Consider the following 13685-nt stretch of genomic DNA (forward strand, 5'->3'; position numbering starts at 1 on the left):
GTTATGTTTTGTTTTTTTTTTTATATTGATTTAAAGTAATATTTTGTTATACAGCAAAAAGCACAGGCGTCAGTGTTAGCCGTGATCGTCTAGAGGTTAGGACCCCACGTTGTGGCCGTGGTAACCCAGGGTGTAATCCTGGTCACGGCATTGATGTTTTGTACAACTTGTGAATCCATAATCACCTAATTAACAAATGCATTTGAAAACATTTATTTTTAACTTGATCTTTTTTAACATGTATATAGATGACATTGAGTAAGAGTTAATATTTCTAGTCATGAGTCTTGTTTTGGGTTTTTTTATATTTATTTAAAGTAATATTTTGTTATACAGCCAAAAGGACAGGCGTCAGTGTTAGCCGTGATCGTCTAGAGGTTAGGACCCCACGTTGTGGCCGTGGTAACCCAGGTTCGCATCCTGGTCACGGCATTGATGTTTTGTACAACTTGTGAATCCATAACTACCTAATTAATAAATTTATTTGAAAACATTTATTTTTAACTTGATCTTTTTTAACATGTATATAGATGACATTGGGTACCAGTTAATATTTCTAGTCATGAGTCTTGTTTTGGGTTTTTTTTATATTGATTTAAAGTAATATTTTGTAATACAGCAAAAAGGACAGGCGTCAGTGTTAGCCGTGATCGTCTAGAGGTTAGGACCCCACGTTGTGGCCGTGGTAACCCAGGTTCGAATCCTGGTCACGGCATTGTTGTTTTGTACAACTTGTGAATCCATAATCACCTAATTAATAAATGTATTTGAAAACATTTATTTTTAACTTGATCTTTTTTAACATGTAAATAGATGATATTGGGTACCAGTTAATATTTCTAGTCATGAGTCTTGTTTTGGGTTTTTTTATATTTATTTAAAGTAATATTTTGTTATACAGCCAAAAGGACAGGGGTCAGTGTTAGCCGTGATCGTCTAGAGGTTAGGACCCCACGTTGTGGCCGTGGTAACCCAGGTTCGAATCCTGGCACGGCATTGACGTTTTGTACAACTTGTGAATCCATAATCACATAATTAACAAATGTCTTTGAAAACATTTATTTTTAACTTGATCTTTTTTAACATGTATATAGATGACATTGAGTAAGAGTTCATATTTCTAGTGATGAGTCTTGTTTTGTTTTTTTTTTATATTGATTTAAAGTAATATTTTGTTATACAGCAAAAAGGACAGGCGTCAGTGTTAGCCGTGATCGTCTAGAGGTTAGGACCCCACGTTGTGGCCGTGGTAACCCAGGTTCGAATCCTGGCACGGCATTGATGTTTTGTACAACTTGTGAATCCTTAATCACCTAATTAATAAATGTATTTGAAAACATGTATTTTTAACTTGATCTTTTGTAAAATGTATATAGATGACATTGACTAAGAGTTAATATTTCTAGTCATGAGTCTTGTTTTGGGTTATTTTATATTGATTTAAAGTAATATTTTGTTATACAGTAAAAAGGGCAGGCGTCAGTGTTAGCCGTGATCGTCTAGAGGTTAGGACCCCACGTTGTGGCCGTGGTAACCCAGGTTCGAATCCTGGTCACGGCATTGATGTTTTGTACAACTTGTGAATCCTTAATCACCTTATTAATAAATGTATTTGAAAACATTTATTTTTAACTTGATCTTTTTTAACATGTAAATAGATTACATTGAGTAAGAGTTAATATTTCTAGTCATGAGTCTTGTTTTGGGTTTTTTTTATATTGATTTAAAGTAATATTTTTTATACAGCAAAAAGGACAGGCGTCAGTGTTAGCCGTGATCGTCTAGAGGTTAGGACCCCACGTTGTGGCCGTGGTAACCCAGGTTCGAATCCTGGTCACGGCATTGATGTTTTGTACAACTTGTGAATCCTTAATCACCTAATTAATAAATTTATTTGAAAACATTTATTTATAACTTGATCTTTTTTAACATGTATATAGATGACATTGGGTACCAGTTAATATTTCTAGTCATGAGTCTTGTTTTGGTTTTTTTTTATATTGATTTAAAGTAATATTTTGTTATATAGCAAAAGTGACAGGCGTCAGTGTTAGCCGTGATCGTCTAGAGGTTAGGACCCAACGTTGTGGCCGTGGTAACCCAGGTTCGAATCCTGGTCACGGCATTGATGTTTTGTACAACTTGTGAATCCATAATCACCTAATTAATAAATTTATTTGAAAACATGTATTTTTAACTTGATATTTTTTAACATGTATATAGATGACATTGGGTAACAGTTAATATTTCTAGTCATGAGTCTTGTTTTGGGTTTTTTTATATTGATTTAAAGTAATATTTTGTTATACAGCAAAAAGGACAGGCGTCAGTGTTAGCCGTGATCGTCTAGAGGTTAGGACCCCCACGTTGTGGCCGTGGTAACCCAGGTTCGAATCCTGGTCACGGCATTGATGTTTTGTACAACTTGTGAATCCTTAATCACCTAATTAATAAATGTATTTGAAAACATTTATTTTTAACTTGATCTTTTTTAACATGTATATAGATGACATTGAGTAAGAGTTAATATTTCTAGTCATGAGTCTTGTTTTGGGTTTTTTCTGTAATTGATTTAAAGTAATATTTTGTTTTACAGCAAAAAGGACAGGCGTCAGTGTTAGCCGTGATCGTCTAGAGGTTAGGACCCCACGTTGTGGCCGTGGTAACCCAGGTTCGAATCCTGGTCACGGCATTGATGTTTTGTACAACTTGTGAATCCTTAATCACCTAATTAATAAATGTATTTGAAAACATGTATTTTTAACTTGATCTTTTTTAACATCTATATAGATGACATTGGGTACCAGTTAATATTTCTAGTCATGAGTCTTGTTTTGGGTTTTTGTTATATTGATTTAAAGTAATATTTTGTTATACAGCAAAAAGGACAGGCGTCAGTGTTAGCCGTGATCGTCTAGAGGTTAGGACCCCACGTTCTAGCCGTGGTAACCCAGGTTCGAATCCTGGTCACGGCATTGATGTTTTGTACAACTTGTGGATCCATAACTACCTAATTAATAAATTTGTTTGAAAACATTTATTTTTAACTTGATCTTTTTTAACATGTATATAGATGACATTGGGTAACAGTTAATATTTCTAGTCATGAGTCTTGTTTTGGGTTTTTTTTATATTGATTTAAAGTAATATTTTGTTATACAGCAAAAAGGACAGGCGTCAGTGTTAGCCGTGATCGTCTAGAGGTTAGGACCCCACGTTGTGGCCGTGGTAACCCAGGTTCGAATCCTGGTCACGGCATTGATGTTTTGTACAACTTGTGAATCCTTAATCACCTAATTAATAAATGTATTTGAAAACATTTATTTTTAACTTGATCTTTTTTAACATGTATATAGATGACATTGAGTAAGAGTTAATATTTCTAGTCATGAGTCTTGTTTTGGGTTTTTTTATATTGATTTAAAGTAATATTTTGTTATACAGCAAAAAGGACAGGCGTCAGTGTTAGCCGTGATCGTCTAGAGGTTAGGACCCCACGTTCTAGCCGTAGTAACCCAGGTTCGAATCCTGGTCACGGCATTGATGTTTTGTACAACTTGTGGATCCATAACTACCTAATTAATAAATTTGTTTGAAAACATTTATTTTTAACTTGATCTTTTTTAACATGTATATAGATGACATTGGGTACCAGTTAATATTTCTAGTCATGAGTCTTGTTTTGGTTTTTTTTTATATTGATTTAAAGTAATATTTTGTTATACAGCAAAAGTGACAGGCGTCAGTGTTAGCCGTGATCGTCTAGAGGTTAGGACCCCACGTTGTGGCCGTATGTAACCCAGGTTCGAATCCTGGTCAGCATTGAGTTTTTGTACAACTTGTGAATCCATAACTACCTAATTAATAAATTTATTTGAAAACATGTATTTTTAACTTGATCTTTTTTAACATGTAAATAGATGACATTGAGTAAGAGTTAATATTTCTAGTCATGAGTCTTGTTTTGGGTTTTTTTTTAATATTGATTTAAAGTAATATTTTGTTATACAGCAAAAAGGACAGGGGTCAGTGTTAGCCGTGATCGTCTAGAGGTTAGGACCCCACGTTGTGGCCGTGGTAACCCAGGTTCGAATACTGGTCACGGCATTGATGTTTTGTACAACTTGTGAATCCATAATCACCTAATTAATAAATGTATTTGAACACATTTATTTTTAACTTGATCTTTTTTAACATCTATATAGATGACATTGCGTAACAGTTAATATTTCTAGTCATGAGTCTTGTTTTGGGTTTTTTTTATATTGATTTAAAGTAATATTTTGTTATACAGCAAAAAGGACAGGCGTCAGTGTTAGCCGTGATCGTCTAGAGGGTAGGACCCCACGTTGTGGCCGTGATAACCCAGGTTCAAATCCTGGTCACGGCATTGATGTTTTGTACAACTTGTGAATCCTTAATCACCTAATTAATAAATGTATTTGAAAACATTTATTTATCACTTGATCTTTTTTAACATGTAAATAGATGACATTGAGTAAGAGTTAATATTTCTAGTCATGAGTCTTGTTTTGGGTTTTGTTTTATATTGATTTAAAGTAATATTTTGTTATACAGCAAAAAGCACAGGCGTCAGTGTTAGCCGTGATCGTCTAGAGGTTAGGACCCCACGTTGTGGCCGTGGTAACCCAGGTTCGAATCCTGGTCACGGCATTGATGTTTTGTACAACTTGTGGATCCATAACTACCTAATTAATAAATTTATTTGAAAACATTTATTTTTAACTTGATCTTTTTTAACATGTATATAGATGACATTGGTAACCAGTTAATATTTCTAGTCATGAGTCTTGTTTTGGTTTTTTTTTATATTGATTTAAAGTAATATCTTGTTATATAGCAAAAGTGACAGGCGTCAGTGTTAGCCGTGATCGTCTAGAGGTTAGGACCCAACGTTGTGGCCGTGGTAACCCAGGTTCGAATCCTGGTCACGGCATTGATGTTTTGTACAACTTGTGAATCCATAATCACCTAATTAATAAATTTATTTGAAAACATGTATTTTTAACTTGATATTTTTTAACATGTATATAGATGACATTGGGTAACAGTTAATATTTCTAGTCATGAGTCTTGTTTTGGGTTTTTTTATATTGATTTAAAGTAATATTTTTTTATACAGCAAAAAGGACAGGCGTCAGTGTTAGCCGTGATCGTCTAGAGGTTAGGACCCCACGTTATCGCCGTGGTAACCCAGGTTCGAATCCTGGTCACGGCATTGATGTTTTGTACAACTTGTGAATCCATAATCACCTAATTAATAAATTTATTTGAACACATTTATTTTTAACTTGATCTTTTTTAACATCTATATAGATGACATTGAGTAACAGTTAATATTTCTAGTCATCAGTCTTGTTTTGGGTTTTTTTTATATTGATTTAAAGTAATATTTTGTTATACAGCAAAAGTGACAGGCGTCAGTGTTAGACGTGATCGTCTAGAGGTTAGGACCCCCACGTTGTGGCCGTGGTAACCCAGGTTCGAATCCTGGTCACGGCATTGATGTTTTGTACAACTTGTGAATCCTTAATCACCTAATTAATAAATGTATTTGAAAACATTTATTTTTAACTTGATCTTTTTTAACATGTATATAGATGACATTGAGTAACAGTTAATATTTCTAGTCATGAGTCTTGTTTTTGCTTTTTTCTGTAATTGATTTAAAGTAATATTGTGTTATACAGCAAAAAGGAAAGGCGTCAGTGTTAGCCGTGATCGTCTAGAGGTTCGGACCCCACCTTATGGCCATGGTAACTCAGGTTCGAATACTGGTCACGGTATTGTGTTTTGTACAACTTGTGAATCCTTAATCACCTTATTAATAAATGTATTTGAAAACATTGAGTTTTAACTTGATCTTTTTTAAAATGTATATAGATGACATTGAGTAACAGTTAATATTTCTAGTCACGAGTCTTGTTTTTGCTTCTTTTTTGTAATTGATTTAAAGTAATATTGTGTTATACAGCAAAAACTACAGGCGTCAGTGTTAGCCGTGATCGTCTAGAGGTTAGGACCCCGCGTTGTGGCCGTGGTAACGCAGGTACGAATCCTGGTCACGGTATTGTGCTTTGTACAACTTGTGAATCCTTAATCACCTAATTAATAAATGTATTTGAAAACATTGAGTTTTTACTTAATCTTTTTTAACATGTATATAGATGACATTGAGTAACAGTTAATATTTCTAGTCATGAGTCTTGTGTTTGCTTTTTTTTTTGTTATTGATTTGAAGTAATATTTTGTAATACAGCAAAACGGAGAGGCGTCAGTGTTAACCGTGATCGTCTAGAGGTTCGGACCCCACCTTATGGCCATGGTAACCCAGGTTCGAATACTGGTCACGGTATTGTGTTTTGTACAACTTGTGAATCCTTAATCACCTAATTAATAAATGCTTTTGAAAACATTTATTTTTAACTTGATCTTTTTTAACATGTATATAGATGACATTGAGTAACAGTTAATATTTCTAGTCATGAGTATTATTTTTGCTTTTTTCTGTAATTGATTTAAAGTAATATAGGATTATACAGCAAAAAGGACAGGCGTCAGTGTTAGCCGTGATCGTCTAGAGGTTAGGACCCCACGTTGTGGCTGTGGTAACCCAGGTTCGAATCCTTGTCACGGCATTGATGTTTTGTACAACTTTTGAATCCTTAATCACCTAATTAATAAATGTATTTGAAAACATTTATTTTTAACTTGATCTTTTTTAACATGTATATAGATGACATTGAGTAAGAGTTAATATTTCTAGTCATGAGTTTTGTTTTGGGTTTTTGTTTATATTGATTTAAAGTAATATTTTGTTATACAGCAAAAAGGACAGGCGTCAGTGTTAGCCGTGATCGTCTAGAGGTTAGGACTCCCACGTTGTGGCCGTGGTAACCCAGGTTCGAATCCTGGTCACGGCATTGATGTTTTGTACAACTTGTGAATCCTTAATCACCTAATTACTAAATGTATTTGAAAACATTTATTTTTAACTTCATCTTTTTTAACATGTATATAGGTGACATTGAGTAACAGTTAATATTTCTAGTCATGAGTCTTGTTTTTGCTTCTTTTTTGTAATTGATTTTAAGAATAATGGGTTTATACAGCAAATAGGACAGGCGTCAGTGTCAGCCGTGATCGTCTAGAGGTTAGGACCCAGGGTTGTGGCCGTGGTAACCCAGGTTCGAATCCTGGTCACGGCATTGATGTTTTGTACAACTTGTGAATCCTTAATCACCTAATTAATAAATGTATTTGAAAACATTGATTTTTAACTTGATCTTTTTTAACATGTATATAGATGACATTGAGTAAGAGTTAATATTTCTAGTCATCAGTCTTGTTTTGGGTTTTTTTTTATATTGATTTAAAGTAATATTTCGTTATACAGCAAAAAGGACAGGCGTCAGTGTTAGCCGTGATCGTCTAGAGGTTAGAACACCACGTTGTGGCCGTGGTAACCCATGTGCGAATCCTGGTCACGGCATTGATGTTTTGTACAACTTGCTTTTGAAACATTGATTTTTAACTTGATCTTTTTTAACATGTATATAGATGACATTGAGTAACAATTAATATTTCTAGTCATGAGTCTTGTTTTTTCTTTTTTCTGTAATTGATTTAAAGTAATATTGTGTTATACAGCAAAAAGGAAAGGCGTCAGTGTTAACCATGATCGTCTAGAGGTTCGGACCCCACCTATGGCCGTGGTAACCCAGGTTCGAATACTGGTCACGGTATTGTGTTTTGTACAACTTGTGAAGCCTTAATCACCTAATTAATAAATCTATTTGAAAACATTTATTTTTAAGTTGATCTTTTTTAACATGTATATAGATGACATTGAGTAACAGTTAATATTTCTTGTCATGAATCTTGTTTTTTTTTTTTTTGGTTATTCATTTGAAGTATTATTTTGTAATACAGCAAAACGGAGAGGCGTCAGTGTTAGCCGTGATCGTCTAGATGTTAGGACCCCACGATGTAGCCGTGGTAACCCAGGTTCGAATCCTGGTCACGGCATTGATGTTTGGTTCAACTTGTGAATCCTTAATCACCTTGTTAATAAAGGTTTTGTAAAACATTGATTTTTAACTTCATCTTTTTTAACATGTATATAGATGACATTGAGTAACAGTTAATATTTCTAGTAATGAATCTTGTTTTTGCTTTTTTTTTGTTATTGATTTGAAGTAATATTTTGTAATACAGCAAAACGGAGAGGCGTCAGTGTTAGCCGTGATCGTCTAGAGGTTAGGAGCCCACGTTGTGGCCGTGGTAACCCAGGTTCGAATCCTGGTCACGGCATTGATGTTTTGTACAACTTGTGAATCCTTAATCGCCTTGTTTATATATGTATTTGAAAACACTGATTTTTAAATTCATCTTTTTTAACATGTATATAGATGACATTGAGTAACAGTTAATATTTTTAGTCATGAGTCTCGTTTTTCCTTTTTTTATTATTGATTTTAAGAATAATTTTGTTATACAGGAAATGGGACAGGCGTCAGTGTTAGCCGTGACTGTCTGGAGGTTAGGTCCCCACGTTATTGCTGTGGTAACCCAGGTTCGAATCCTGGTCACGGTACTGTGTTTTGTAAAACTTGTGAATCCTTAATCCTGTAATTAATAAATGTATTTGATATTTTGTACACCTTTGGAATCCTAAATCACCTCATTTATAAATTTGTTTGAAAACATTGATTTTTAACTTCATCTTTTTTTAACATGTATATAGATGACATGGAGTAACAATTAATATTTCTAGTCATGAGTCCTGTTTTTCCTATTTTTTATTGGTGTAAAGCAATGCTGTGCAATAGAGCTAAAAGAACAGTGTTGGCCGGTATCGTTTATAGTTAAGGACCCCACGTTGTTGCTGTGGTAACTCATGTTCGAATCTTGGTCATTGCGTTAATATTTTTTACACCTTTTGAATCCTAAATCACCTAATTAATAAATGTATTTGAAAACATTGATTTTTTACTTCATCTTTGTTAACATGTATATAGATGACATTGAGTAACAGTTAATATTTCTAGTCATGAGTCTTATTTTTGCTTTCTTTTGTTATTGTAATAATTTTTAATACAGGAAAAACGGCAGGCGTCAGGGTTAGCCGTGATCGTCTAGAGGTTAGGATCCCACGTTGTGGCCGTGGTAACGCAGGTTCGAATCCTGGTCACGGCATTGATATTTTGTACACCTTTGGAATCCTAAATCACCTAATTAATAAATGTATTTTAAAACATTGATTTTTTACTTCATCTTTGGTAACATGTATATAGATTACATTTAGTAACAGTAAATATTTCTAGCGTCAGTCTTTTTTTTTTGTTTGTAATTGGTTTAAAGTAATGCTGTGTAATACTGCGGCAAAGAACAGACATCAGTGTTATCCGTGATTGTCTGGAGGTTGTGACCCCACGTTGTGGCCGTGGTAACTCAGGTTCGAATCCTGGTCACGGCATTGATATTTGTTACACCTTTGGAATCCTAAATCACCTAATTAATAAATGTATTTGAAAACATTTATTGGTTACTTCATATTTGGTACGATGTATATTAATGACATTGAGTAACAGTTAATATTTCTAGTCATGAGTCTTGTTTTTGCTTTTTTTTATCGGTTTAAAGTAATGATGTGTAATACAGCAAAAAGGGCAGGCGTCAGTGTTAGCCGTGATCGTCTAGAGCTTAGGATCCCACGTTGTGCCCGTTGTAACCCAGGTGTTAATTCTGGTCACGGCATTGATATTTTGTATACATTTGGAATCCGAAATCACTTCATTAATAAATGTATTTGCAAACATTGGTTGTTTACTTCATCTTTGTTAACATGTATATAGATGACATTGAGTAAGACTTAATATTTCTAGTCATGAGTCTTGTTTTGGGGGTTTTTTTTATATTGATATAAAGTAATATTTTGTTATACAGCAAAAAGGACAGGCGTCAGTGTTAGCCGTGATCGTCTAGAGGTTAGGATTCCACGTTTTTGCCGTGGTAACGCAGGTTCGAATCCTGGTCACGGCATTGATATTTTGTACACCTTTGGAATCCGAAATCACCTAATTAATAAATGTATTTGAAAACATTGATTGTTTACTTTATCTTTGTTAACATGTATCGTAACCCTTACACTTTCTGACGTGTAAGGGTCTTATCCTGCGGTTGATGATGATGTCTACCGTTGCTCTTATCACTGTTTAGGTCTTCCTTTCTTCCACGAATAGTGTCAGGCACCTTTTCCTTATTTCCTCCAATTTTGGGATTTTAACAATTAGTCCTGTGTCAGTGACTTGGTCTAAGCATTGTGTTGCCTTCTCAAAGAATTGAGTGACGTAATTATCTACTTTCGGGGGTTTAGTCCACGGGTTTGGTGTAGTGGTTTCGACGTTCTCCGTCTATATTGTGACAAAAACAGGCGTTTGGTTCGCAGAAGCGGCCATAGCCGAACCGTTTAAAAACAGTTAAAAGGAAAGTCCAATAACTGTTAAAAAATCGCAGTAGAAAAGCAGGAAAAGACAGTGTCATGCAAAAAAAAAAAAAAAAAAAAAAAAAAAAATCAGCGTTGACGAAAAATAAAAGGAGAAGAGACAGATAGGAGAAATCGCTTATAGTATAACACACAGGACAGAATCAAAAGACGCAGTAAATCAATGTTTTCAAATACATTCATTTATTAGATGATTAAGGATTCAAAAGTGTACAAGATATCAATACTGTGACCAGGATTCGAACCTGGGTCAACATGGCCACAACATGGTGTCCTTACCTCTAGACAGCACAGAATCAATGTTTTCAAATACATTTATTAATAAGGTGATTAAGGATTCACAAGTTGTACAAAACATCAGACGATCACGGCTAACTCTGCTGCTTGTCCTTCTCTTCAGTAATGCAAATAATTACTTTAAACCAATTAAAAAAGAAGAAAGCGAAATCAAGACTCATGATTAGAAATATTAATTGTAACATGTATATAGATGACATTGAGTAACAGTTATTATTTCTAGTCATGAGTCTTGATTTTGCTTTCTTCTTTGTTTATTGCTTTAAAGTAATTATTTGCGTTACCGCAGCAAACGACAGTCCTCAGAGTTAGCCGTGATCGTCTAGAGGTTAGCACTCCACTTGTGGCCGTGGTAACACAGGTTCGAATCCTGGAAACGGAATCGATATTTTATACACTTTTGAATCCTAAATCATCTAATAAAAAAATATATGTTACAACATTGATTTTTTAACTTGATCTTTTTTAACATGTATATAGATAACATTGAGTAAGAGTTAATATTTCTAGTCATGAGTCTTGTTTTTGCTTTTTTTTTTAATTGGTTTAAAGTAATGATTTGTAATACGGCAAAAAGGACAGGCGTCAGTGTTAGCCGTGATCGTCTAGCGGTTAGGAACCCACGTTGTGACCGTGGTAACCCAGGTACGAATCCTAGTCACGGCATTTATATTTTGTACAACTTTGGAATCCTTAATCACCTAATTAATAAATGTATTTGAAAACATTGATTTTTTTACTTCATCTTTTTTAACATGTATATAGATGACATTGAGTAACAGTTAATATTTCTAGTCATGAGTCTTGTTTTTGCTTCTTTTTTTATTGCTTTAAAGTAATGATATGCATTACTGCAGAAAAAGGTGGCCGTCAGTGCTGGCCGTGATCGTCTAAAGGTTAGGACACCACGTTGTAATCGTGGTAACCCAGGTTCGAATCCTGGCCACGGCATTGATATTTTGTGCACTTTTGATTTCTAAATCATCTAATAAGTAAATGTATTTGAAATCATTGATTTCTTACTTCAAAGATGTAAAGAAAGATGAAGTAAATCGTTTTATGGGCGAAACGGTTTTTTGCAATGAAAAATGACAAAAAAAAGATGTTTTCGGATTTATTTATTTATGTTAAGATGTAGATAAAAAAAGGTTCATTAAAAAAATGGAGAAGAAAATGTAAAAAAATAAAAAGAAGGAAGGCAGTGTGTAAAATCGCCGTTGTAAAATGCTGTTATAGCTGTCAACGTGTTAAATTAGATTATTTAAAAAAAAAATGCGTTTAAATAACTTAAACGTAATACAGAAATGAACGATGTAAAAAAAGCAAACAGTATTAATAATTGTTTATTTGGATAATTTAAACGTGAAAAAAAAACAATACGTTTTATGGTTGCGTTGATTATTCCGGGTTAATGGCATTCGGACGGATCACTCAAACATGAAAAAAGATCCTCACTATTCGTGTAAAGTATCCTATTTTTCCGATAATCGCTCAATAATCGAAAATTAAACATTATTTTCCTACGAATCGAACGCCAATGAAAGTCATTTAGAAGAAAAAACGCAGAAGAGCCAACCGATGGGAAATGTAAGAATGAAAAACCCATATTGGAATCCTTCAACCAAGCTATAGAGACTGAAAATCTAAAAAAAAAATTAATAAATCCTGAAGCAAAAAAAATAAAACCTAAATAAATAAAATAAAATAAAACTAATATTGTCAACAAATTCACCGTTCTCACACAACTATTTTGAATCTAGAAATGTAAACAAAAAATAAAAAAGAAGGAAGGAAGGAAGGAAGGAAGGAAAAGGGACGGATAGAGAATAGTAGTAGTGGTAGTAATCCTGGCTTTACTACAATTGTTCTTATGGTTGTCAACTAGTTAAAGTTGTTTAGTTGTAAGAAAATAGCGACAGTATAGTTGTAATAAAGAATAACAAACAAAAAACACCCCCACTCTTCCCATGTTAAATAATAATTTCGAAATAATAACGTTAATATTGCAGTGCGCAGGTCAAAATCTGCAAAAAAAGCGATTTTTGTTTATTTGTTTCCCTTGTTATGGGTTAATGTTTATGCGCGCATGCGCAACCGGATATTGTAAACCAGAAAGTGGGTTACACCACTCGTTACAAGGTCATTTGAGCATTATATATATATATATATAGCTATATATATATATATATATATATATATATATATATATATATATATATATATATATATATATATATATATACATATCCAACATTGTTCCATCCTTTTTTTTTCTTTTGGGCAATTTATAACTACGATAAATTGCCGTTTCACTTAATACCTTAACTAGCAAATTCTAGCATTGCTACAAATATAATTTGCTGATTTTTTATGTCCTCTGATGAGAAGATTCTTTGAAACTCCGCAGAATAAGTGTTTTTTTAGAGTATTCAGTATTTTGATTGTAAAGTTCAACTTATAGTTTTAGTTTTCTTTCTCTTATAATAAGATCTACTCTTTATTACGTATTGAGCTTGTGATTAAATTTTCTATGCATAAATACTGTGATTTATATTAGATGAAGTTTACCATTGCGTGTATTAGGTAAACACTACGTTCCTTTGATTTCCTTAATATATATATATATATATATATATATATATATATATATATATGTGTGTGTGTGTGTGTGTGTGTGTGTAGTAGTAGTAGTAGTAGTAGTAATAGTAGTAGTAGCGTCCAAAAACTAAGGGACAAAATGTTAAAACCTAATATTTGTTAGAAATAACGAAAATGAATAGCTGAAATTTTGACAACTGGTAGTCGTTATCATCCATAATAACATACTAAAATTTGAATCATTTGCAAAGGACAGAAAAAG

General features: G+C 33.5%; 7 non-coding genes across 7 annotated transcripts; all 7 read left to right on the forward strand.

Moving 5' to 3' along the window:
• Positions 1–643: 643 nt before the first annotated feature.
• Positions 644–715, forward strand: Trnah-gug (transfer RNA histidin (anticodon GUG)). Its single transcript has one exon. It is a non-coding gene; the product is annotated as a tRNA-His (tRNA).
• Positions 716–1488: 773 nt separating this feature from the next.
• Positions 1489–1560, forward strand: Trnah-gug (transfer RNA histidin (anticodon GUG)). Its single transcript has one exon. It is a non-coding gene; the product is annotated as a tRNA-His (tRNA).
• A 210-nt stretch (positions 1561–1770) lies between these two features.
• On the forward strand, positions 1771–1842 carry Trnah-gug (transfer RNA histidin (anticodon GUG)). Its single transcript has one exon. It is a non-coding gene; the product is annotated as a tRNA-His (tRNA).
• A 778-nt stretch (positions 1843–2620) lies between these two features.
• Trnah-gug (transfer RNA histidin (anticodon GUG)) lies at positions 2621–2692 on the forward strand. Its single transcript has one exon. It is a non-coding gene; the product is annotated as a tRNA-His (tRNA).
• A 494-nt stretch (positions 2693–3186) lies between these two features.
• Trnah-gug (transfer RNA histidin (anticodon GUG)) lies at positions 3187–3258 on the forward strand. Its single transcript has one exon. It is a non-coding gene; the product is annotated as a tRNA-His (tRNA).
• A 1344-nt stretch (positions 3259–4602) lies between these two features.
• Trnah-gug (transfer RNA histidin (anticodon GUG)) lies at positions 4603–4674 on the forward strand. The gene has a single exon. It is a non-coding gene; the product is annotated as a tRNA-His (tRNA).
• Positions 4675–5167: 493 nt separating this feature from the next.
• Positions 5168–5239, forward strand: Trnad-auc (transfer RNA aspartic acid (anticodon AUC)). Its single transcript has one exon. It is a non-coding gene; the product is annotated as a tRNA-Asp (tRNA).
• Positions 5240–13685: the final 8446 nt, after the last annotated feature.

This window comes from Euprymna scolopes, chromosome 40 (assembly GCF_053919585.1).
Source record: "Euprymna scolopes isolate OS-2025 chromosome 40, ASM5391958v1, whole genome shotgun sequence".
Taxonomy (NCBI): domain Eukaryota; kingdom Metazoa; phylum Mollusca; class Cephalopoda; order Sepiida; family Sepiolidae; genus Euprymna; species Euprymna scolopes.